Genomic DNA, 24,009 nt, shown 5'->3' with positions numbered 1-24,009 from the left:
TTGGCTGTACTAAACTTGGAAGCATCATAGTTGTTAGATGCACATCAAACAAAGTAAGAATGCCAGACCCTATGGTAAATCCGAGCAGAAGCCGGTTTCCGGGCCCGCAACATAGTTTGAATGACCGTCTCAGAAAACCCTTTAGCCCTCAAGACAGAATCTTCAAGAGCCATGCCGTCAAAGACAGCCAGGCTAGGTCCTGGTAGACACAGGGGCCCTGAACGAGGAGGTCTGGGCATCGTGGAAGTAGAATTGGACGCTCTGACGATAGGCCCTGCAGGTCTGAGAACCAGTGCCGTCTGGGCCACGCTGGAGCTATGAGAAGCAGATTTCCTCCTTCTTGCTTGAACTTCTGAATTACCCTGGGCAGGAGAGACACCGGAGGAACACATACGGCAGCCGAAACCTCCACAGCACCGCTAGCGCATCCACGAATGCTGCTTGAGGATCCCTTGTCCTTGCTCCGAAGACCGGGGCCTTGTGATTGTGTCGAGACGCCATCAGATCTACATCTGGAAAGCCTTACTTTTCCACTAGGAGTTGAAACCCTGCTGGATGGAGGCCCCACTCTCCGGCGTGTACATCCTGACGACTGAGAAAGTCCGCTTCCCAATTAAGGACTCCCGGAATGAATATTGCCGATATGGCCAGTAGATGGCGTTCCGCCCATTGCAGAATCCGTGAAACTTCCTTCATTGCTAGGCGGCTTCGAGTGCCGCCTTGATGATATTTGTAAGCCACTGTGGTGGCGTTGTCCAACTGTACTTGAACAGGATGGTTCTGAATTAAATGCTGGGCTAGGTTCAAAGCATTGAAGACCGCCCGCAACTCCAGAATATTGATCGAGAGGAGGGACTCCTCCTTGGTCCACCGCCCCTGAAGGGAGTGTTGCTCCAGCACCGCGCCCCAACCTCTTAGACTGGCATCTGTCATCAACAGGACCCAGTCGGATATCCAGAACGGACGGCCCCTGCACAGTTGCTGGTCCCGGAGCCACCAGAGCAGCGACAGACGGACCTCCGGAGTCATTGAGATCATTTGAGACCTGATCCGGTGAGGCAGGCCATCCCATTTGGCTAGAATCAGCCTCTGGAGAGGGCGAGAGTGAAATTGAGCGTACTCCACCATGTTGAATGCTGACACCATGAGGCCCAGCACCTGCATTGCCGAATGTATCGACACTTGCGGACGAGATAGGAAGCAACGAATCCTGTCCTGAAGTTTCCCTGCATATATCCCTTTAAAGGGAGTACCTCCAGGGTCTTTCTAGATTCCAGATCCACAGACCAGGATCTCAGCCACAATATCCGGCGAGCCAGGACTGACGTAGTAGAGGCCTTGGCTGCCAGGATACCGGCATCAGAAGCCGCCTCTTTAATACAACGAGATGCTGTGACAATATAAGACAAGCATTGTCTAGCATGGTCAGAGGAGATTTTAGCATCTAACTCCAAGGCCCATGCTTCAATGGTCTCTGCAGCCCAAGTAGCTGCAATAGTGGGCCTTTGTGCAGCACCCGTGAGGGTGTAAATCGCTTTCAGACAACCCTCCACCCGTTTATCCGTAGGCTCTTTTAGAGACGTGACGGTGGTGACCAGCAGAGCTGAGGAAACCACCATCCGAGCCACATGTGAGTCCACTGGAGGAGACGTTTCCCAATTCTTAGAGAGCGCCGGCGCGAGGGGATAGCGAGCCAGTATCTTCTTTTGAGGCACAAACTTTGTACTCGGGTTTTCCCAGGGTTCCTGATGTATATCTTCAAAAGATCAGAAACATCCACATGTGAACTACCCTCCCCATCAGCCGTATCTGAGTCAGAACATGTGGGGTCAGTGTAAGTGCCATCTTCATCTGACGAGGTGTCAGTGACAGCAGTGGATTGTGAGGAGACAAGCGCTCGCTTAGAGGACCCCTCGGACGTTGGCGAGCGACGGTCAGACATTTTAGTAGTCAGGGACTGGTTCAACTTCTTTATTTGAGCAGATAAATCGTCCGCCCATGGCGGGTTAGCTGCAGGGACCATAAACGGTTGTACCGGCATTGGTGGTCCCATAGGGGGTGTTAGTTTATGAACTAGCATATGCAGAAGCGTGGAAAAAGCGTCCCACGGCGGGTCATTATTTGCCCCCATTGCCACAGTCCCACTGGGGGGCAAGGAGCCCCCAGAACCAGAGCCCAAAGCTGCTATATTCTCCTCATAGGTATCTGCGGCTTCAGCAACACCGGCAGTGTGTTCAGCCCCAGAACCGTTACCCTCAGAAGCAGACATGGTATAACTTGCAGTATGAGGTAACACATTACAATTTGTCAGCAGCACAATACCTTTAGCCCAAACCCCTGCGCAGTGTAGTCAGCACTAGCAGAGATAAAGGAGAGATATGGTGACTAAATCACAGAGAAAAATACGTAATACAGTATATCTTTGTGAAAATCCTATATTAGATAACACCTGACGCACCAAGCCCCCTCAGGTTATAGAATATAGGGATAGCGAGTTGAGTGAAAGACACGAAATGGACACCACTCAGCTATCAAATGCACACACAAATAGTCACAGTTTGTACAATGCAGAGGTTATTACTAACAATAATACTGCACTGGACTAGCTTACACAGCTATATAACAGTAGATATAACAGTACACAGTAAGAACTGGATGTATATCACAGGGTAATTGTACTATAAAACCCTGACTAAATGCACTCTTTCTTACTAACACTGACTAAAAAAGGCATGTAGAATACTTAAGTGTCATGTAAAGTCACAGCGCTGACAACCAGGCGCTTTACACAGGAGGATTTGCCCAAGCATTCCCAGGAACAGTGAGCTGAGGGATAATGGCGCCGCAGACACTGCCAGGGAGTCAGGGAGCAGAGGCGTAGCTAGGGTTTTCGGAGCCCAGGGCAAGATGGAAAATGGCGCCCCCCTCAAAAAAAAAAAAACACAACAACCACCAAATGTAGCATGTGCGCGCCGGAGGCGCACGTGCTAAAAAATGGGCGTGGTCACGCACCAGAAGGTGTGTGGCCACGCACCAAAAGGGGTGTGGCCACTGAAAGTGCCCCACAGTGCCAGTTACATTGCCCCACAGTGCCGGATACAATGCCCCACAGTGCCGGATACATGCCCCACAGTGCCAGATACATTGCCCCACAATGCCAGATACATTGCCCCACAGTGCCAGATACATTGCCCCACAGTGCCAGATACATTGCCCCACAGTGCCAGATACAATTCCCCACAGTGCCAGTTACATTGCCCCACAGTGCCAGATACAATGCCCCACAGTGCCGGTTACATTACCCCACAGTGCCAGTTATATTGCCCCACAGTGCCACATACAATGCCCCACAGTGCCAGTTACATTGTCCCACAGTGCCGGATACATGCCACACAGTGCCAGATACATTGCCCCACAGTGCCGGATACATGCCACACAGTGCCAGATACATTTGCCCCACAGTGCCAGATACAATGCCCCACAGTGCCAGTTACATGCCCCACAGTGCCAGTTACATTGCCCCACAGTGCCAGTTACATTGCCCCACAGTGCCAGTTACATTGCCCCACAGTGCCAGTTACATGCCCCACAGTGCCAGATACATTGCCCCACGCATGCCCCACAGTGCCAGTTACATTGCCCCACATACACCACACTAGCCCCAGACACACACACATCACACTAGCCCCAGATACACACAGTAAAACACACCCACACACACACCCACACACACACCCACATACACACACACACACACACACACACACACACACACACACAGTTTAGCCTACCCTGCTCACCTCCTGCACCTCCCTCCGAGGCCACACGCGTCACGCGCACATCCAAAGTTGCGCACGCGCGTACCTCCAAGGTCGCATACGCGCATCTCCGAGGTCGCGCACACGGGGGGGGGGGGTTAGTAGGGGGAGGCTCCTGGCTGCCTGCACAGTGTGACAGGCACAGCAGCCGGGGAGACAGGGAGAATGCCGTGGGTAGCGCCGGCGGAATCCCTGTCGCATGGGCGAGTGGGCCGTGCAGGTGCTGGTGGCGCCCCTGCTCGCCCCATGCTAGATACGCCTCTATCAAGGAGAGACAGATATGCAGCTCCAAGGCGGGAACATTTGCAGAAAATGGAGCCCTGGGGCTGGGGGAAGGGCTTCAGGTCCAAGCTCTATCCCCCTGCTGGCAAAACCACCGGGTACTGCGGGCTCTAACAAAACGGTTTATAGAGAAAACCTGACCTGTCCCATGCCCTGGTGATCTAGTGGGATCGCCTGTACTGCCACAGTGTCCACCGCCAGCGCGCGCGCGGCCCGCCTCCCACTGACCACGCCGGATCGCGATAGAGACTGGGTCCCGCAAGCGGGACCCACTTACCACCTCCCGAAGCGCGGCCACGCGATCCCGGAGAGCCCCCGTCGTGTGTGCCTGACAAGAAGAAAACCGGAGCCTCCTGCTGTAGTTACCCGGCAACCAGGGCTTGGGAGTGTACAGCGCCGCTGGGGAGAGCTGGAGCTGCAGCAGTGAATGTCTTCTGACATGTAACACCGCTGCTGCCCTTGAAGTCTTCACTTTTTCTTCATAAAAAAGCTCTTCTTAGGGCTGCCTGGAGCAGCCCCTCTGTTAAGTGCCTGCTTACTGCAGCACCGACTACAAAACTGAGCTCCTGTGCAGGGAGGCGGGGTGATATAGGAGGCGGCGCTATGTATTCTGGGAACAGTCAAAGCTTTGAGCCTGTTGGTGCCTCGGATCAAGATCCTACTCTACACCCCATTGTCCATTCCTTGTGGAGCCAAGTGTACCCCGCAGCAGAAAAAAACATTAAAGAAATTTTTATAACCAATAAAGGAACATCAGTATTTTATTGTAATCCAGATTGGGGAATTTATCTATTCCGCCAGTAAACACGGAGGTCATACATGACGTAGACGTGTCCGAGCAGTTGGTCTGTGTCATACATGCAGTGCTGCTGCCCTGGGAGGCGCAGGTATAACGTGTTAAGGAATAGGCTGGAAAACAAACACAGCTGGTTAGCATGTAAAACGCACATTCCCAGCGTCACTATCCCCCCACACATCCCAGTGTCGGTGTGTCAGTGTGTTTGCGGAGTATGTTGTGTCTCAGGCTCTGTAGTGCAGTGTAACCCTGTCCTGTATGTACTGTACTAAGAGATATTTATGTAACGCACACATACATTAGAGACTATTTCAGCCATTCACATTCACAGCCCCAGAAGAGCTTATGTAATACCCTGTTATTGTAGTGAGTTAATCTGAGCAGTTAATGAAATGTTAATATAACTGAAATATTTTATAGTAAAATTAATATGTTTTAAAAGGTTGTGTTACCCTCACAGAGAGTAAAGGACTTATGACACAGTTTATCACCCTCATGGAGGGTAAATGGGACGGGCCGGGCAGTTGACAGCCCAGGAGTTGGAAGGGCTCGTGGCCTCAGGACTTGCTGATTGGCCTGATGATAGGGGAGCGCTGGTCCCCTATAGCACCTGGGGAAAGTCAGCGCGTGCAGGGAGAAAACGGCGGGACTGATCCGGGCACCGAGACGGAGTTTAAAAAAAAAAAAAACCCTGTGTGGCAGTCTGAGGAGATTCGGAGTGTTGCGCAGACGAAGTACAGAGGTGTCCCTTGGCGGCTGACGGGAGAAGACCAGCGTGTACTTACCCACCCGGATCCCGGTGATCATCGAGCAGAGAGAGACAGACGGGAGTAGCGGAGGACCCGGTGAAAGCAGCTACACGGAGGCGCGGCATCCACAGTGTCAGCGGTGAGACAGCAGAGCTCTGACTGGGGAATAGAAGAGAGAGAGACGGCTCCGGAGACGCCCTCGGGGAGTCGGCTGAACAGATAGGAGGCCAACCAGAGCAGTGAGTGACGGCCCAGGGGAGAGTGAGAGGCAGCTCCGGACACTCCATATTAGGTCAGGGGTGGACTTATATAATTAAACCAGATAGAAAAAAGGGCCTCTTGCTGAAGGGAATTTGTGCTAATAGTGCCCTAGACATCATCACCCTCAGGACATCTGCTGAAGGGATTTATTGAAGTAAAACACAGTGGCACATACAGCTAGCCTCTAAAAGGGGATAAAAGGAGCAGTTCTGATAATAAAGTTAAGTCAGCTCAGTTTATGAATTAAACTTTATCCAGAATTAGACTTACCTCATCTGAAGTGCATACATTGAGATTAGTCACAGGATCAATCCGTCCTCTCCCACCAGGCATCTGGAGTTGAGACAGGAGAACTACCTTCTGTATATTATAAGCTGTGGAACATAACAGAGATTATTATCAATAATTCCATGTAGTATCTAAGGATTGGTCGCACCTTTGAATGCAGCTAGTTCGATCACAGGTGCAGGTCAGCAAGGGATATCCCATGCACCGTGGAAAATAGTCCGGCTCCGTAGCACACATTTATTTACTTTGTGGATTACAAATTAACTGAGTTAATTAAACAGAAAGTGAAAAAGGATTTAGCAGAGAGTAGTTCGTGCTTCAGGGACTAATGCATCCTAGCCATATAACTTAATGGAAATTATTAACGGATAAGAACTTCATGTGCACCAACGGTATGGCCATTAGGTACTATGCAGTATAGGTAATTTAATAGACCGGTCTATTGGGTGATTGAGATTCAAGACTGCAGGGTATACAGTTGGAACCATTGTGAGGTTTTGTTGGGTATGTTATTGCTGGTATTTAAGTTGCTTACCATAATTGCATATATTTGAATTATTCAATGTTTTATAAATGTGCTGTCCTTAATTCAAATATTCTTCCTGTACAGTATGGAGATCTGCGGGGATCAACTGTGCTGTAAAATAAAAACTTCATTTTATTTATCTTAAGCAGACGACATTGTGATAAAGAAATTTATAACTACTTAACTGTAAAATCTCTAAGTTTGGTGGTAAGCATTACTGCCGGAAATAATTATATGCTGTTGTCACAAAATAAACCAGAAAATCTGTTTTAATCCCGTACTTCTATTGCTGCATATTTATGAACATCATTTCCTTGCTGCAAAACAAAGAGAGCATATGTAGGAAGTACCAAGGTGAGAGTAATAGCCCATAATTACTCAATACATTCCTTTAGGAGTCTACACTGTCATCAAAACGAGTATTACAGAGAAGAATTTGTGGCGTCCACGAACAGGATAGAATGTCGCAATCACCGGAACAGCAGACTCCTGCATCAACATCCACACGGAGGAGATTACCCGCGTCACCTGGTCAATCTCCGGCAGGTCAGAACCAAGGAATAGCATCACCTATTACGATGCCATATTATTTTGGCGCTTCATGGCTTCCTACTTACCCTGGAGACATGCGTACCCCAGGAACCAGTCAGCTGAAGGAGTTTAGGAATAAGATGCGTTCCATGTTCAGGTTGTACCAGTTGAGCGAGGTCCAGAAAGTGGAGATCGTATTGGGACAGTTAAAAGGTTCTGCACTGCGTGAGTCAGAGGCATGGACGGAAGAAGAAAAGGAGACCGCGGAAGGTATCTTGGAAAAATTGGGATGCATCTTTGCCCTAAAAACAATTTCCAATTTAAAAAGTCGCCTATACGCTAGAAAACAAAGAGGTGGCGAAACACTACGGGACTTTGCGTTGGGATTGCAGGAAGCCATGAGGGCAATTCAAGCCTTGGACCCACGCGAAGTACAGCAGGCTGATGAGACATTAATTAATCTCTTCATCGAAGGGACTCAAGGGGAAGCCATTCAGGCTCAGATGAGAATGGTGCGTCGTCAACAGCCAAAGTGCTCTTTTTCTAAATTCAAAGAAGAGATTCTTCAAATTCTTGGACTAAATTCCTGTGAGGATTCTGAGTATGAGGTGTCAGTGGAGCCCGACGAAGAGATAAAGGAAATAAGATCGCACACCAAAAATGAGGTTGCAGTGCTTAAGGCAGTCACCCAACAGGCACAAGTTCCATCTAGTCAGGACCCAATTGGGACTCTAAACTCTAAACTTACGGAACTTACCTTGCACCTAGCTAGGATGGATCAGAAAATTGAGGAGTTGAGTCAAGGCCAAAATGTCGGACGACGTCGGGAATGGCGGCAAGATCGGAGTTCAAGGAATCACTCTCGATGGGATGTACCAAGGGGAGTTGGCAGACGTTCTACCGACCAATTTGATGCTCAGGGACAACCTATATGTAGAGGTTGCAGACAAAGTGGTCACATTGAGAGAAATTGTCCCAATGAAGCTTTAAACGAGGAGACCCCGAGGCAGGGGACCGACCCTCGGGAGGAGATGTATCAATAGGTCCGAATTCGCAGGAGTGGTGGCCCAGATATGTCGGTGAGTGTCCTCGCCTGAAGATTCGGATCAATGGCGTGGAGATGGCTACTCTCCTGGATACAGGATCTCAAGTTTCGACCATCAGACTTAATGAATTTCTTCAACATTGGGATGAGCGAACAATAGTCTCTCCACCAACTACCTGGCTACATCTATTAGCCAGTAACGGACAACCTATTACTTATCGTGGATATTGGGAAGCAGACATGACAGTTGGTCGAGCCAACTTATCCAGACAGGGATGTCTAGTAACCACTGTTTCAAATGACTTTCTACCTCCAGTTATCCTTGGAATGAATATCCTCCGAAATTGTCCCGATGAACTAGTCGAAGCTCTGCACATGGAAATGCAGACAGCCGCCCCGTGGGAGCGGAGGACGCTCCAACAGACTATTCGGCTACTAGAAGGTCAAAAGAGATTTGCCAATGACAGAGGGGAGGTTGGAAAGGCACGAATCGCTGACCGACGGCCCGTGATGTTGAAGCCCAACTCAGAACAAGTAGTGTGGTGCAAAGTTTGGATTGGCCCTGGCGGACAAGGTTATGATGCCCTCATAGAATCTTGTGATCTGGACGGACAACAGCCGTTTGCAGTAGCCAGGACATTGGCAAAAGTGGAGCAAGGTAGAGTACCCGTTCGCATTTTGAATCCTCAAAACTATCCCGTCCGACTCTTTCGACACTGCATGGTAGCAAAGGTGTCTCAAGTTTACTTCCAAGATGTATTGGAAGAAAGTATACCAACTGCATGTCAAGGAACAGTGACCGAAGGGTTATCTGTCGATGTGAGGGAGGATCCCTGGTGGAAGGAGATCCAGATTGGAGACGTGAATACCCCAGACAAACAGCGGGAAGGAGTGTTACAACTAATCCAAAGGAATTCCGTGGCTTTTAGCCAAAATCCCTCTGACTTTGAAAAAAGCTAAAGGTGTGTATCATTCCATTAAGACAGGAAGTAATCCACCTATCAAAGAAAGACACAGACCACTACCGCCCGCAATGTACCAACCCGTGCGACAAATGATTTCCGACATGAAAGCAGCAGGTGTTATCCGTGAGAGTTACAGCCCGTGGGCCGCCCCTTTAGTTATTGTAAAAAAAAAAGATGGAAGTCTCCGGTTCTGCGTGGATTATCGCAAACTGAATGCCGTGACACATAAGGATGCATATCCGTTACCAAGAATAGAAGAGTCATTGACAGCATTAAAGACAGCGGCCTACTTTTCTACTCTAGACCTTACAAGCGGATATTGGCAAATTCCGATGGCACCGGAGGACAGAAAAAAAACTGCTTTCACCACACCGATGGGGGTGTTTGAATTTAATAGAATGCCCTTCGGACTCTGTAACGCACCAGCTACCTTTCAACGTGTAATGGAACACTGTCTGGGACATCACAACTTTGAAATGGTCCTGCTCTACCTAGATGACGTTATCATATTCTCAAAAAGTTATGAAGAACATCTCAGGCATCTAGAGGAAGTGTTCAAGCAGCTCATCAAATTAGGGCTGAAACTCAAGCCGGCAAAATGTCATCTACTCAAACCGGAGGTCCAATATTTGGGACATATTGTCAGCGCTGAGGGTGTCACGCCAGACCCAGAGAAAATACGTGTGGTCCAAGAGTGGCCCATACCCAAGACAGTAAAGGAGGTGCGGAGTTTTCTGGGATTCGTGGGTTATTACAGGCGGTTCGTGCACGGTTTTGCTAAGCTGGCAGCTCCGTTGCATGAATTATTGCGTGGTAAGTCCGGACAGGAAAGGAGGAGTTCGTCTTCGATTCTCTGGGGCGAAGATCAGCAAAGTGCCTTTGAACTGCTCAAGACATCTATGGTAACTGCTCCACTACTTGCCTATCCAGATTATGAGAAACCTTTCCAAGTTTATACAGATGCAAGTCACCGTGGGTTAGGAGCTGTGCTATCACAGATGCAGGATGGTCGTGAAAGGGTGATAGCATATGCCAGTCGAGGCCTTCGTAAAACAGAGCGGAACAGCGAGAACTATAGTACCTTTAAGTTAGAATTACTTGCTCTTGTATGGGCCATTACCGAAAAGTTCAGGAACTACCTGGCTGCTTCTCCAGTCATTATAATGACCGACAATAATCCGTTGGCTCATCTGTCCAATGCACGATTGGGAGCACTCGAGCAACGTTGGGTATCCCGATTGGCCAACTTTCAATATACGGTCGCCTACCGGAGTGGAAAAGCGAATGGGAATGCCGACGCCCTATCCCGCTTACCTGTTGCTGATCTTCCTGAAGTGAAAAAGGATGACGCTGAGGACGTCGAGACCCCAGTGTTTCATACGATAAACCCAGGATGGGTTGTGACATCTGATCCAGTCTCGGCTGAAACCTCTATCCGACCCGAAAATCCTCATATTGCGTTACCCGCATTGGAATGGATAAAAATCCAGCAAGAAAGTCCAGTTTTGAGCGAGCTTATGGGCCTTATCCAGCAGAAGCGCTCCTTGAACAAGACACAGCGGGCTGTGGCTGACCCAGAACTGATCAAATTATTGAGACACCGAGACCGCATTCGGGTGAAGAAGGGGCTTATAATCCGTAGTAGCCTTGATCCCAGTACACACCAACCTATTTCACAAGTGGTAGTTCCAAAACGTCAGGCTACCCTTCTGCTTGAGGCCTATCACGATAAATCTGGTCACTTTGGTACCCAGAAAACGGAGACAGTGTTAAGAAAAAGGTACTTCTGGGTCGGAATGAGGGAGGATATTGAGACGTGGTGCTGCAACTGTGTACCTTGCAACTTGAAAAGGCATCCGGTTCACAGCCAAAAAGACCTCCTACATTCCATCAAAAGCCAACGCCCCTTGGAGATCGTCGCCCTAGATCACGTTAAATTAGACTCTAGCAACACTGGATTTCAGTATGCGCTAACCATGACGGATCATTATAGTAAGTTCCTTGTTGTTGTTCCTATACGAGATTTAACTGCAAAAACCACAGCTGAGCTCTTTTTGAAACACTTCGTAAGACCTTATGGGTATCCTGACCGAATCCTGACCGACCAAGGCCCAGCCTTTGAATCACAGCTGTTCAATGAACTTTGCTCTTTGTACGGCTGTCTAAAAGTAAGAACAACGGCCTACCACCCACAGGGGAATGGGTTATGTGAAAGAGCAAATCGGACCATCATTGGAATGCTCCGAAGTCTATCTGCAGAGAAGCGTGCCCAATGGCCTGCCCTTCTTCCTGAACTTACTTACTTATATAATAATACCGAACATTGTTCCACCGGGTTCACCCCCTACTATCTAATGTTCGGCAGGCAGGGCAAGTTGCCTAGAGATTTGGAATTGAACCCTGCTGTGATTGACCCAGTTGATCCCCGAGTTGATTGGATACGAGAACATCATCGACGAATTGAAACAGCTAGACGGATTGTAGAGCAGAGGATGGAGGCAGCTCATCAACGGCAGGGGAGAGCTTATAACGCCAATGCTCGACCTCTTCCTTTACATGAAGGTGACAAGGTCTGGTTAAAGAAGAATCATCGCTCTAGCAAACTTGATGCCATGTGGGAGGATGTTCCATATGTCGTAGTCAGTGTTCCAACCGGTAATATCTACACCTATCGAATCCGTCGTGGTCCAGAGGAACCCGTCAGAGTTGTATCCCGAGATCAACTAAAACCTTGTACAATGGAGGTCCTGACGGCGAAAGAAGACGTGGTTTGGACAGCTGAACCGCCAACCCCAGGGGATATTCCACTACACGACCCCATGGAGCTCCTGTTGTTCATGGGTGGTACCGGTCCGCAGAGCTCAATAAGAATTATAGCCCCAGAAACCATGGAGGAGAAATCTCGTAAATGCAGTGATTTCTCTTGTGCTGGGGATGGTAGGGTCGAGGATGGAGTATCTATACCAGCAAATAGAAGATCGAAACGAAGTACTAAAGGCCTATTACCTCTAAGATATCGTGATTAAGATACCTTGGGGATATACTTGTACTTACTGTGCTTGTAAACGTACACATGAATTGATCCAAGTACAAATAAAGGATGTGTGGGGACACACATCGTTCCAGCGGGGGAACGTGTAATACCCTGTTATTGTAGTGAGTTAATTTGAGCAGTTAATGAAATGTTAATATAACTGTGAAATATTTTATAGTAAAATTAATATGTTTTAAAAGGTTGTGTTACCCTCACAGTGAGTAAAGGACTTATGACACAGTTTATCACCCTCATGGAGGGTAAATGGGACGGGCCGGGCAGTTGACAGCCCAGGAGTTGGAAGGGCTCGTGGCCTCAGGACTTGCTGATTGGCCTGATAATAGGGGAGCGCTGGTCCCCTATAGCACCTGGGGAAAGTCAGCGCGTGCAGGGAGAAAACGGCGGGACTGATCCGGGCACCGAGACGGAGTTTTAAAAAAAAAAAAACCCTGTGTGGCAGTCTGAGGAGATTCGGAGTGTTGCGCAGACGAAGTACAGAGGTGTCCCTTGGCGGCTGACGGGAGAAGACCAGCGTGTACTTACCCACCCGGATCCCGGTGATCATCGAGCAGAGAGAGACAGACGGGAGTAGCGGAGGACCCGGTGAAAGCAGCTACACGGAGGCGCGGCATCCACAGTGTCAGCGGTGAGACAGCAGAGCTCTGACTGGGGAATAGAAGAGAGAGAGACGGCTCCGGAGACGCCCTCGGGGAGTCGGCTGAACAGATAGGAGGCCAACCAGAGCAGTGAGTGACGGCCCAGGGGAGAGTGAGAGGCAGCTCCGGACACTCCATATTAGGTCAGGGGTGGACTTATATAATTAAACCAGATAGAAAAAAGGGCCTCTTGCTGAAGGGAATTTGTGCTAATAGTGCCCTAGACATCATCACCCTCAGGACATCTGCTGAAGGGATTTATTGAAGTAAAACACAGTGGCACATACAGCTAGCCTCTAAAAGGGGATAAAAGGAGCAGTTCTGATAATAAAGTTAAGTCAGCTCAGTTTATGAATTAAACTTTATCCAGAATTAGACTTACCTCATCTGAAGTGCATACATTGAGATTAGTCACAGGATCAATCCGTCCTCTCCCACCAGGCATCTGGAGTTGAGACAGGAGAACTACCTTCTGTATATTATAAGCTGTGGAACATAACAGAGATTATTATCAATAATTCCATGTAGTATCTAAGGATTGGTCGCACCTTTGAATGCAGCTAGTTCGATCACAGGTGCAGGTCAGCAAGGGATATCCCATGCACCGTGGAAAATAGTCCAGCTCCGTAGCACACATTTATTTACTTTGTGGATTACAAATTAACTGAGTTAATTAAACAGAAAGTGAAAAAGGATTTAGCAGAGAGTAGTTCGTGCTTCAGGGACTAATGCATCCTAGCCATATAACTTAATGGAAATTATTAACGGATAAGAACTTCATGTGCACCAACGGTATGGCCATTAGGTACTATGCAGTATAGGTAATTTAATAGACCGGTCTATTGGGTGATTGAGATTCAAGACTGCAGGGTATACAGTTGGAACCATTGTGAGGTTTTGTTGGGTATGTTATTGCTGGTATTTAAGTTGCTTACCATAATTGCATATATTTGAATTATTCAATGTTTTATAAATGTGCTGTCCTTAATTCAAATATTCTTCCTGTACAGTATGGAGATCTGCGGAGATCAACTGTGCTGTAAAATAAAAACTTCATTTTATTTATCTTAAGCAGACGACATTGTGATAAAGAAATTTATAACTACTTAACTGTAAAATCTCTAAGTTTGGTGGTAAGCATTACTGCCGGAAATAATTATATGCTGTTGTCACAAAATAAACCAGAAAATCTGTTTTAATCCCGTACTTCTATTGCTGCATATTTATGAACATCATTTCCTTGCTGCAAAACAAAGAGAGCATATGTAGGAAGTACCAAGGTGAGAGTAATAGCCCATAATTACTCAATACATTCCTTTAGGAGTCTACACTGTCATCAAAACGAGTATTACACTTACACTCTATATTCCCTGCCACATGGACACACATATATACACTGGGATTATATTTTCTTGTCAGAATCCAGTTATCCTACCAGTACTGTATGTGTTTGGATTGTGGCATGAAACAGTAGCACCCGGGGGAAAGCCACACAAACATGAGGAGAACATATAAACTCTGCACATATACAGCTCTGATGATAATCGAACCCAAAATCACAGTGCTGGGAGGCAGCAGGCTAACCATTGTGCCACCGTGCCGCCCATTGCCTGTGCTGTAATGTAATGTATCTTATCTCCCCACTGTGCCCAATGTGTCGGCCTGTTATACATGAAATCATTATTAGCACTTATTAGTAAATACTTTAATATTATTATTATTATTATTATTATTATTATTATTATCAATTCTGTTCTATGAGAGAGATAATCTCTAAAATTTGGCGCCATCCTCAAATTTTAAACCTGTAGAGGGGTAACTGCTCCAGTGCCCCCCAGATCTCAAGTAGATAAACATCACTGTACTGAGGCTTGTATCCTTCCTGACACTGGTCATGGCCACTGACCGGTAACTTGTATCCTCCCTGACACTGGTAGTGGCCACTGACCGGTAACTTGTATCCTCCCTGACACTGGTAGTGGCCACTGACCCGTAGCTTGTATCCTCCCTGACACTGATAGTGGCCACTGACCCGTAGCTTGTATCCTCCCTGACACTGATAGTGGCCTCTGACCGGTAACTTGTATCCTCCCTGACACTGATAGTGGCCCCTGACCCGTAGCTTGTATCCTCCCTGACACTGGTAGTGGCCACTGACCCGTAGCTTGTATCCTTCCTGACACTGGTCATGGCCACTGACCCGTAGCTTGTATCCTTCCTGACACTGGTAGTGGCCACTGACCCGTAGCTTGTATCCTTCCTGACACTGGTCATGGCCACTGACCCGTAGCTTGTATCCTCCCTGACACTGGTAGTGGCCACTGACCCGTAGCTTGTATCCTCCCTGACACTGGTAGTGGCCACTGACCCGTAGCTTGTATCCTCCCTGACACTGATAGTGGCCACTGACCCGTAGCTTGTATCCACCCTGACACTGGTAGTGGCCACTGACCCGTAGCTTATATCCTCCCTGACACTGGTAGTGACCACTGACCCGTAGCTTGTATCCTCCCTGACACTGGTAGTGGCCACTGACCCGTAGCTTGTATCCTCCCTGACACTGATGGTGGCCACTGACCCGTAGCTTGTATCCTCCCTGACACTGACAGTGGCCACTGACCCGTAGCTTGTATCCTCCCTGACACTGGTAGTGGCCACTGACCCGTAGCTTATATCCTCCCTGACACTGGTAGTGGCCACTGAATTGAAGACGACCCGCAATTCCAGAATGGTGATTGAGAGGAGATCCACCGGCCCTGAAGGGAGTGTTGCTCCAGCACCGCGCCCCAACCTCTTAGACTGGCATCTGTCATCAACAGGACCCAGTCGGATATCCAGAAGGGACGGCCGCTGCACAGTCGTTGGTCCTGGAGCCACCAGAGCAGCGACAGACGGACCTCCGGAGTCAATGAAATCATGTGAGATCTGATCCGGTGAGGCAGGCCGTCCCACATGGCTAGAATCAGCCTCTGGAGAGGGCGAGAATGGAATTGAGCATGTTGAATGCTGACACCATGAGGCCCAGCACCTGCATCGCCGAATGTATCGACACTTGCGGACGAGAAAGGAAGCAACGAATCCTGTCCTGAAGCTCCAGGACTTTTTCCTGGGACAAGAACAACCGCTGGTTGTCAGTGTCCAATAGCGCTCCCAGGTGCACCATGCTCTGAGCAGGGACCATGGAGGATTTCTTCCAGTTGATGAGCCACCCGTGGGCTTGTAGAAACCAGACAGTCATATCCAGATGACGTAGGAAAAGTTCTGGGGAATTTGCCAGTATCAACAAGTCGTCCAGATACGGCAGTATCCTGACCCCTTGACGGCGGCGCACCACCATCTTCACCGCCATAACTTTGGTGAAGACTCGCGGAGCCGTAGTTAAACCAAAAGGTAATGCCCGAAACTGGTAATGGAGGTTGCCAATCGCAAACCTCAGGTATTGCTGATGTGACACTGCTATAGGAATATGCAGGTAAGCATCCTGTATTTTCAGGGAGACCATGAAGTCCCCAGGTTCCAAGGCGAGAACTATAGAGCGAAGGGTTTCCATACGGAACTTGGAAACTTTCACAAACCTGTTCAATGCGAGAGGACCCATTCGGTTTCGGGACTAGAAACAGGGGAGAATAGTACCCCCGGCCCCTCTGAGCAAGAGGCACCTGTACTACGACTCCTGTATCCAGGAGGGTCTGTACCACCGAATGTAGAGTGTTTGCCTTTGTCTGGTCCAAAATCGATAAGGGGGACGGTTTTTGAAGGTTATGGCGTAACCTCGAGTGATGACTTCCCGTACCCAGGCATGTGAAGGGGTCTTCAACCATTCCTGGGTATACCCTAGAAGCCGGCCCCCCACTCTGGGATCCCCCAGTGGGAGGCCCACCCCGTCATGAGGCAGGTTTATCCATCTTGGAAGCTGGCTGACGGGCAGCCCAGGTTCTCTTGGGCTTCGGCTTACCAGGTTTGGAAGTGCGGGCCTGCTTGTTGTACGCCTGACCTTTTGCTTTACCTGAAGGATGAAAGGGGAGAAAGGAAGTACCTTTAGCCTTCGACACAGAAGGAGCGGTACTTGGCAGACAGGCAGTTTTGGCAGTAGCCAAGCCAGCCACTATCTTATTTAAGTCCTCCCCAAACAGAATATCTCCCTTGAAAGGGAGTACCTCCAGGGTTTTTCTAGAATCCAGATCCACAGACGAGGATCTCAGCCACAATATCCGGCGAGCCAGGACAGATGTAGTAGAGGCCTTGGCTGCTAGAATACCGGAATCAGAAGCCGCCTCTTTAATATAGTGAGAAGCTGTGACAATATATGACAAGCATTGTCTAGCATGGTCAGAGGAGATTTCAGCTTCTAACTCCAAGGCCCATGCTTCAATAGCCTCTGCAGCCCATGTTGCTGCAATAGTGGGCCTTTGTGCAGCACCCGTGAGGGTGTAAATCGCTTTCAGACAACCCTCCGCACGTTTATCCGTAGGCTCTTTTAGAGACGTGACGGTAGTGACAGGTAGAGCTGAGGAAACCACCATCCTAGCCACATGTGAGTCCACTGGAGGAGGTGTTTCCCAATTCTTAGACAGCTCTAGTGCGAGGGGATAGCGAGCCAGCATCTTATTTTGAGGCACAAACTTCGTACCCGTGTTTTCCCAGGGTTCCTGACGTATATCCCCTAGGTAGTCAGAGTGAGGTAAAACTTGTTTAACCACCTTCTAATGCTTGAACCTATCTGGTTTCTTAAGAGGGACGGATGGCTCAGGATCCGTAATCTGTAGAATCAACTTAATAGCCTTCAAAAGATCAGGAACATCCACATGTGAACTACCCTCCCCATCAGCAGAATCTGTGTCAGAATATGTGGGGTCAGTGTAAGCGCCATCTTCATCAGACGAAGTGTCAGTGACAGCAGTGGATTGTGAGGAGGTAAGAGCTCGCTTAGAGGACCCCTGGGTCTTAGGCGAGCGAGGACTTTTTAGTAGTCAAGGACTGGTTCAATTTCTTCAATTGAGCAGACAAGTTATCTGCCGATGGCGGGTTAGCCGCAGGGACCACATACGGTTGAACCGGCATAGGAGGTCCTATAGGGGGTGTTAGTTTAGTAACTAGCATATTTAGAAGCGTGAAGAAAGTAGCGCACGGTGGGTTATTATGGACCCCCGTTGCCACAGTCCCACTGGGGGGCAAGGCCCCCAGAACTAGAACCCGCAGCTGCTATAGTATCCTCATAGGGATCTGTGGCTTCCGCAACACCGGCAGTGTGTTCAGCCCCAGAACCGTTACCCTCAGAAGCAGACATGATATAACTTGCAGTATCAGGTAACACAGTACAGTTGTCAGCAGCACAATACCTCTTACCCAAACCCCTGCGCAGTGTAGTCAGTACAATCAGAGATACATGAGAGATATGGTGACTAAAATCACAGAGAAAAATACGTATTAAAGTATATCTTGTGAATATCCTACATTATTATAAAACCTGACGCACCAAGCCCCCTCAGGTTATAGAATATAGGGATAGCAAGGTGAGTGAGAGACACGCAATGGAAATCACTCAGCAAGCTAATGCACACACATATAGTCTAGTGATGAGCGGGTTCGGTTTCTCGGAAACCGAACCCCCCCGAACTTCACCCTTTTTACACGGGTCCGAGCCATACTCGGATTCTCCCGTATGGCTCGATTAACCCGAGCGCGCCTGAACGTCATCATCCCGCTGTCGGATTCTCGTCAGATTCGGATTCTATATAAGCAGCCGCGCGTCGCCGCCATTTTCACTCGTGCATTGGAAATGTTAGGGAGAGCACGTGGCTGGCGTCCTCTCCGTTTATTCATTGTTGAGTTGATGCAAATATTTGTGCTTGCTTATATCATTGTGGGGACTGGGGAGCAGCTTTATATTAATATAGGAGGAGTACAGTGCAGAGTTTTGCTGATCAGTGACCACCAGTTTTATCCGTTCTCTGCCTGAAAAAAATACTCCATATCTGTGCTCAGTGTGCTGCATATATCTGTGCTCACACTGCTTAATTGTGGGGACTGGGGAGCAGCTGTATTATATAGCAGGAGTACAGTGCAGAGTTTTGCTGACAGTGACCACCAGTATACGTTGTCTGCCTAAAAAACACTCCATATCTGTGCTCAGTGTGCTGCTTTATTGTGGGGACTGGGGAGTCGAGACCACCAGTATAATATTATATAGGAGGAGTACAGTGCAGAGTTTTGCTGACACAGTGACCACCAGTATATATAGCAGTACGGTACGGAAGGCCACTGCTGTACCTACCTCTGTGTCGTCATTAAGTATACTATCCATCTACATTCTAATTATATACCTGTGATGCATTTTAGTTTTGCAGTTTGCTGACCCAGTGACCACCAGTATATATAGCAGTACGGTACGGAAGGCCACTGCTGTACCTACCTCTGTGTCGTAATTAAGTATACTATCCCTCTACATTCTAATTCTATACTTGTGGTGCATTTTAATTGTGCAGTTTGCTGACACAGTGACCACCAGTATATATATAGCAGTACGGTACGGAAGGCCACTGCTGTACCTACCTCTGTGTTGTCATTAAGTATACTATCCATCTACATTCTATACCTGTGGTGCATCTCAGTTGTGCAGTTTGCTTACACAGTGACCACCAGTATATATAGCAGTACTGTACGGAAGGCCACTACTGTACCTACCTCTGTGTCGTCATTAAGTATACTATCCATCTACATTCTATACCTGTGGTGCATTTTAGTTTTGCAGTTTGCTGACACAGTGACCACCAGTATATATAGCAGTACGGTACGGAAGGCCACTGCTGTACCTACCTCTGTGTCGTCATTAAGTATACTATCCATCTACATTCTAATTCTATACCTGTGGTGCATTTTAGTTTTGCAGTTTGCTGACACAGTGACCACCAGTATATATAGCAGTATGGTATGGAAGTCCACTGCTGTACCTATCTCTGTGTCATCATTAAGTATACTATCCATCTACATTCTATACCTGTGGTGCATTTTAGTTTTGCAGTTTGCTGACACAGTGACCACCAGTATATATAGCAGTACGGTACGGAAGGCCACTGCTGTACCTACCTCTGTGTCGTCATTAAGTATACTATCCATCTACATTCTATACCTGTGGTGCATTTTAGTTTTGCAGTTTGCTGACACAGTGACCACCAGTATATATAGCAGTACAGTACGGAAGGCCACTGCTGTACCTACCTCTGTGTCGTCATTAAGTATACTATCCATCTACATCCTATACCTGTGGTGCATTTTAGTTTTGCAGTTTGCTGACACAGTGACCACCAGTATATATAGCAGTACGGTACGGAAGGCCACTGCTGTACCTACCTCTGTGTCGTCAAGTATACTATCCATCTACATTCTATACCTGTGGTGCATTTTAGTTTTGTAGTTTGCTGACACAGTGACCACCAGTATATATATAGCAGTACGGTACGGAAGGCCACTGCTGTACCTACCTCTGTGTCGTCATTAAGTATACTATCCATCTATATTCTATACCTGTGGTGCATTTTAGTTTTGCAGTTTGCTGACACAGTGACCACCAGTATATATAGCAGTACGGTACAGAAGGCCACTGCTGTACCTACCTCTGTGTCGTCATTAAGTATACTATCCATCTAGATTCTATACCTGTGGTGCATTTCAGTTGTGCAGTTTGCTGACACAGTGACCACCAGTATATATAGCAGTACGGTACGGAAGGCCACTGCTGTACATACCTCTGTGTCGTCAAGTATACTATCCATCTACATTCTATATCTGTGGTGCATTTTAGTTTTGCAGTTTGCTGACACAGTGACCACCAGTATATATAGCAGTACGGTACGGAAGGCCACTGCTGTACCTACCTCTGTGTCATCAAGTATACTATCCTTCTACATTCTATACCTGTGGTGCATTTCAGTTGTGCAGTTTGCTGACACAGTGACCACCAGTATATATAGCAGTACGGTACGGAAGGCCACTGCTGTACCTACCTCTGTGTCGTCAAGTATACAATCCATCTACATTCTATACCTGTGGTGCATTTTAGTTGTGCGCAGTATATATAGTAGTAGGCCATTGCTATTGATACCGGCATATAATTCCACACATTAAAAAATGGAGAACAAAAATGTGGAGGTTAAAATAGGGAAAGATCAAGATCCACTTCCACCTCGTACTGAAGCTGCTGCCACTAGTCATGGCCGAGACGATGAAATGCCATCAACGTCGTCTGCCAAGGCCGATGCCCAATGTCATAGTAGAGAGCATGTAAAATCCAAAAAACAAAAGTTCAGTAAAATGACCCAAAAATCTAAATTGAAAGCGTCTGATGAGTAGCGTAAACTTGCCAATATGCCATTTACGACACGTAGTGGCAAGGAACGGCTGAGGCCCTGGCCTATGTTCATGGCTAGTGGTTCAGATTCACATGAGGATGGAAGCACTCATCCTCTCGCTAGAAAAATTAAAAGACTTAAGCTGGCAAAAGCACAGCAAAGAACTGTGCGTTCTTCTAAATCACAAATCCCCAAGGAAAGTCCAATTGTGTCGGTTGCGATGCCTGACCTTCCCAACACTGGACGGGAAGAGCTTGCGCCTTCCACCATTTGCACGCCCCCTGCAAGTGCTGGAAGGAGCACCCGCAGTCCAGTTCCTGATAGTCAAATTGAAGATGTCAGTGTTGAAGTACACCAGGATGAGGATATGGGTGTTGCTGGGCTGGGGAGGAAATTGACAAGGAGGATTCTGATGGTGAGGTGGTTTTTTTAAGTCAGGCACCCGGGGAGACACCTGTTGTCCGTGGGACGAATATGACCATTGACATGCCTGGTCAAAATACAAAAAAAATCAGCTCTTCGGTGTGGAATTATTTCAACACAAATGCGGACAACAGATGTCAAGCCGTGTGTTGCCTTTGTCAAGCTGTAATAAGTACGGGTAAGGACGTTAACCACCTCGGAACATCCTCCCTTATACGTCACCTGCAGCGCATTCATCATAAGTCAGTGACAAGTTCAAAAACTTTGGATGACAGCGGAAGCAGTCCACTGACCACTAAATCCCTTCCTCTTGTAACCAAGCTCCTGCAAACCACACCACCAACTCCCTCAGTGTCAATTTCCTCCTTACCCAGGAAAGCCAATAGTCCTGCAGGCCATGTCACTGTCAAGTCTGACGAGTCCTCTCCTACCTGGGATTCCTCCGATGCATCCTTGAGTGTAATGCCTACTGCTGCTGGCGCTGCTGTTGTTGCTGCTGGGAGTCGATCGTCATCCCAGAGGGGAAGTTGGAAGACCACTTGTACTACTTCCAGTAAGCAATTGACTGTCCAACAGTCATTTGCAAGGAAGATGAAATATCACAGCAGTCATCCTGCTGCAAAGCAGATAACTCAGGCCTTGGCAGCCTGGGCGGTGAGAAACGTGGTTCCGGTATCCACCGTTAATTCAGAGGCAACTAGGGACTTGATTGAGGTACTGTGTCCCCGGTACCAAATACCATCGAGGTTCCATTTCTCTAGGCAGGCGATACCGAAAATGTACACAGGCCTCAGAAAAAGACTCACCAGTGTCCTAAAAAATGCAGTTGTACCCAATGTCCACTTAACCACGGACATGTGGACAAGTGGAGCAGGGCAGACTCAGGACTATATGACTGTGACAGCCCACTGGGTAGATGTATTGCCTCCCGCAGCAAGAACAGCAGCAGCGGCACCAGTAGCAGCATCTCGCAAACGCCAACTCGTTCCTAGGCAGGCTACGCTTTGTATCACCGCTTTCCATAAGAGGCACACAGCTGACAACCTCTTACAGAAACTGAGGAACATCATCGCAGAATGGCTTACCCCAATTGGACTCTCCTGGGGATTTGTGACATCGGACAACGCCACCAATATTGTGCGTGCATTACATCTGGGCAAATTCCAGCATGTCCCATGTTTTGCACATACATTGAATTTGGTGGTGCAGAATTATAAAAAAAACGTCAGGGGCGTGCAAGAGATGCTGTCGGTGGCCCGAAGAATTGCGGGCCACTTTCGGCATTCTGCCACCGCGTACAGAAGACTGGAGCACCACCAAACAGTCCTGAACCTGCCCTGCCATCATCCAGAAGCAAGAGGTGGTAACGAGGTGGAATTCAACCCTCTATATGCTTCAGAGGATGGAGGAGCAGCAAAAGGCCATTCAAGCCTATACATCTGCCCACGATATAGGCAAAGGAGGGGGAATGCACCTGACTCAAGCGCAGTGGAGAATGATTTCAACATTGTGCAAGGTTCTGCAACCCTTTGAACTTGCCACACGTGAAGTCAGTTCAGACACTGCCAGCCTGAGTCAGGTCATTCCCCTCATCAGGCTTTTGCAGAAGAAGCTGGAGAGATTGAAGGAGGAGCTAAAACAGAGCGATTCCGCTAGGCATGTGGGACTTGTGGATGGAGCCCTTAATTCGCTTAACCAGGATTCACGGGTGGTCAATCTGTTGAAATCAGAGCACTACATTTTGGCCACCGTGCTCGATCCTAGATTTAAAACCTACGTTGTATCTCTCTTTCCGGCAGACACAAGTCTGCAGAGGTTCAAAGACCTGCTGGTGAGAAAATTGTCAAGTCAAGCGGAACGTGACCCGTCAACATCTCCTCCTTCACATTCTCCCGCAACTGGGGGTGCGAGGAAAAGGCTAAGAATTCCGAGCCCACCCGCTGGCGGTGATGCAGGGCAGTCTGGAGCGAGTGCTGACATCTGGTCCCGACTGAAGGACCTCCAACGATTACTGACATGTCGTCTACTGTCACTGCATAAGATTCTCTCACCATTGAAAGAATGGTGGAGGATTATATGAGTGACGGCATCCAAGTAGGCACGTCAGACAGTCCGTACGTATACTGGCAGGAAAAAGAAGCAATTTGGAGGCCCTTGCACAAACTGGCTTTATTCTACCTAAGTTGCCCTCCCTCCAGTGTGTACTCCGAAAGAGTGTTTAGTGCAGCCGCTCACCTTGTCAACAATCGGTGTACGCGGTTGCTTCCAGAAAATGTGGAGAAGATAA

General features: G+C 48.1%; 1 long non-coding RNA gene across 1 annotated transcript; it reads right to left on the bottom strand.

Moving 5' to 3' along the window:
- Window positions 1-6,182: 6,182 nt before the first annotated feature.
- On the bottom strand, window positions 6,183-13,979 carry LOC134928746 (uncharacterized). The gene is made up of 4 exons (XR_010177981.1): window positions 13,887-13,979; window positions 13,334-13,437; window positions 6,730-6,831; window positions 6,183-6,280 (listed from the first exon to the last, which is right to left on the bottom strand). It is a non-coding gene; the product is annotated as an uncharacterized LOC134928746 (long non-coding RNA).
- Window positions 13,980-24,009: the final 10,030 nt, after the last annotated feature.

The sequence above is a fragment of the Pseudophryne corroboree genome, chromosome 5 (genome assembly GCF_028390025.1).
Source record: "Pseudophryne corroboree isolate aPseCor3 chromosome 5, aPseCor3.hap2, whole genome shotgun sequence".
NCBI lineage: Eukaryota > Metazoa > Chordata > Amphibia > Anura > Myobatrachidae > Pseudophryne > Pseudophryne corroboree.
Note: the sequence above shows the minus strand (reverse complement) of the source record. Positions and strands in the feature narration are given on the sequence as shown.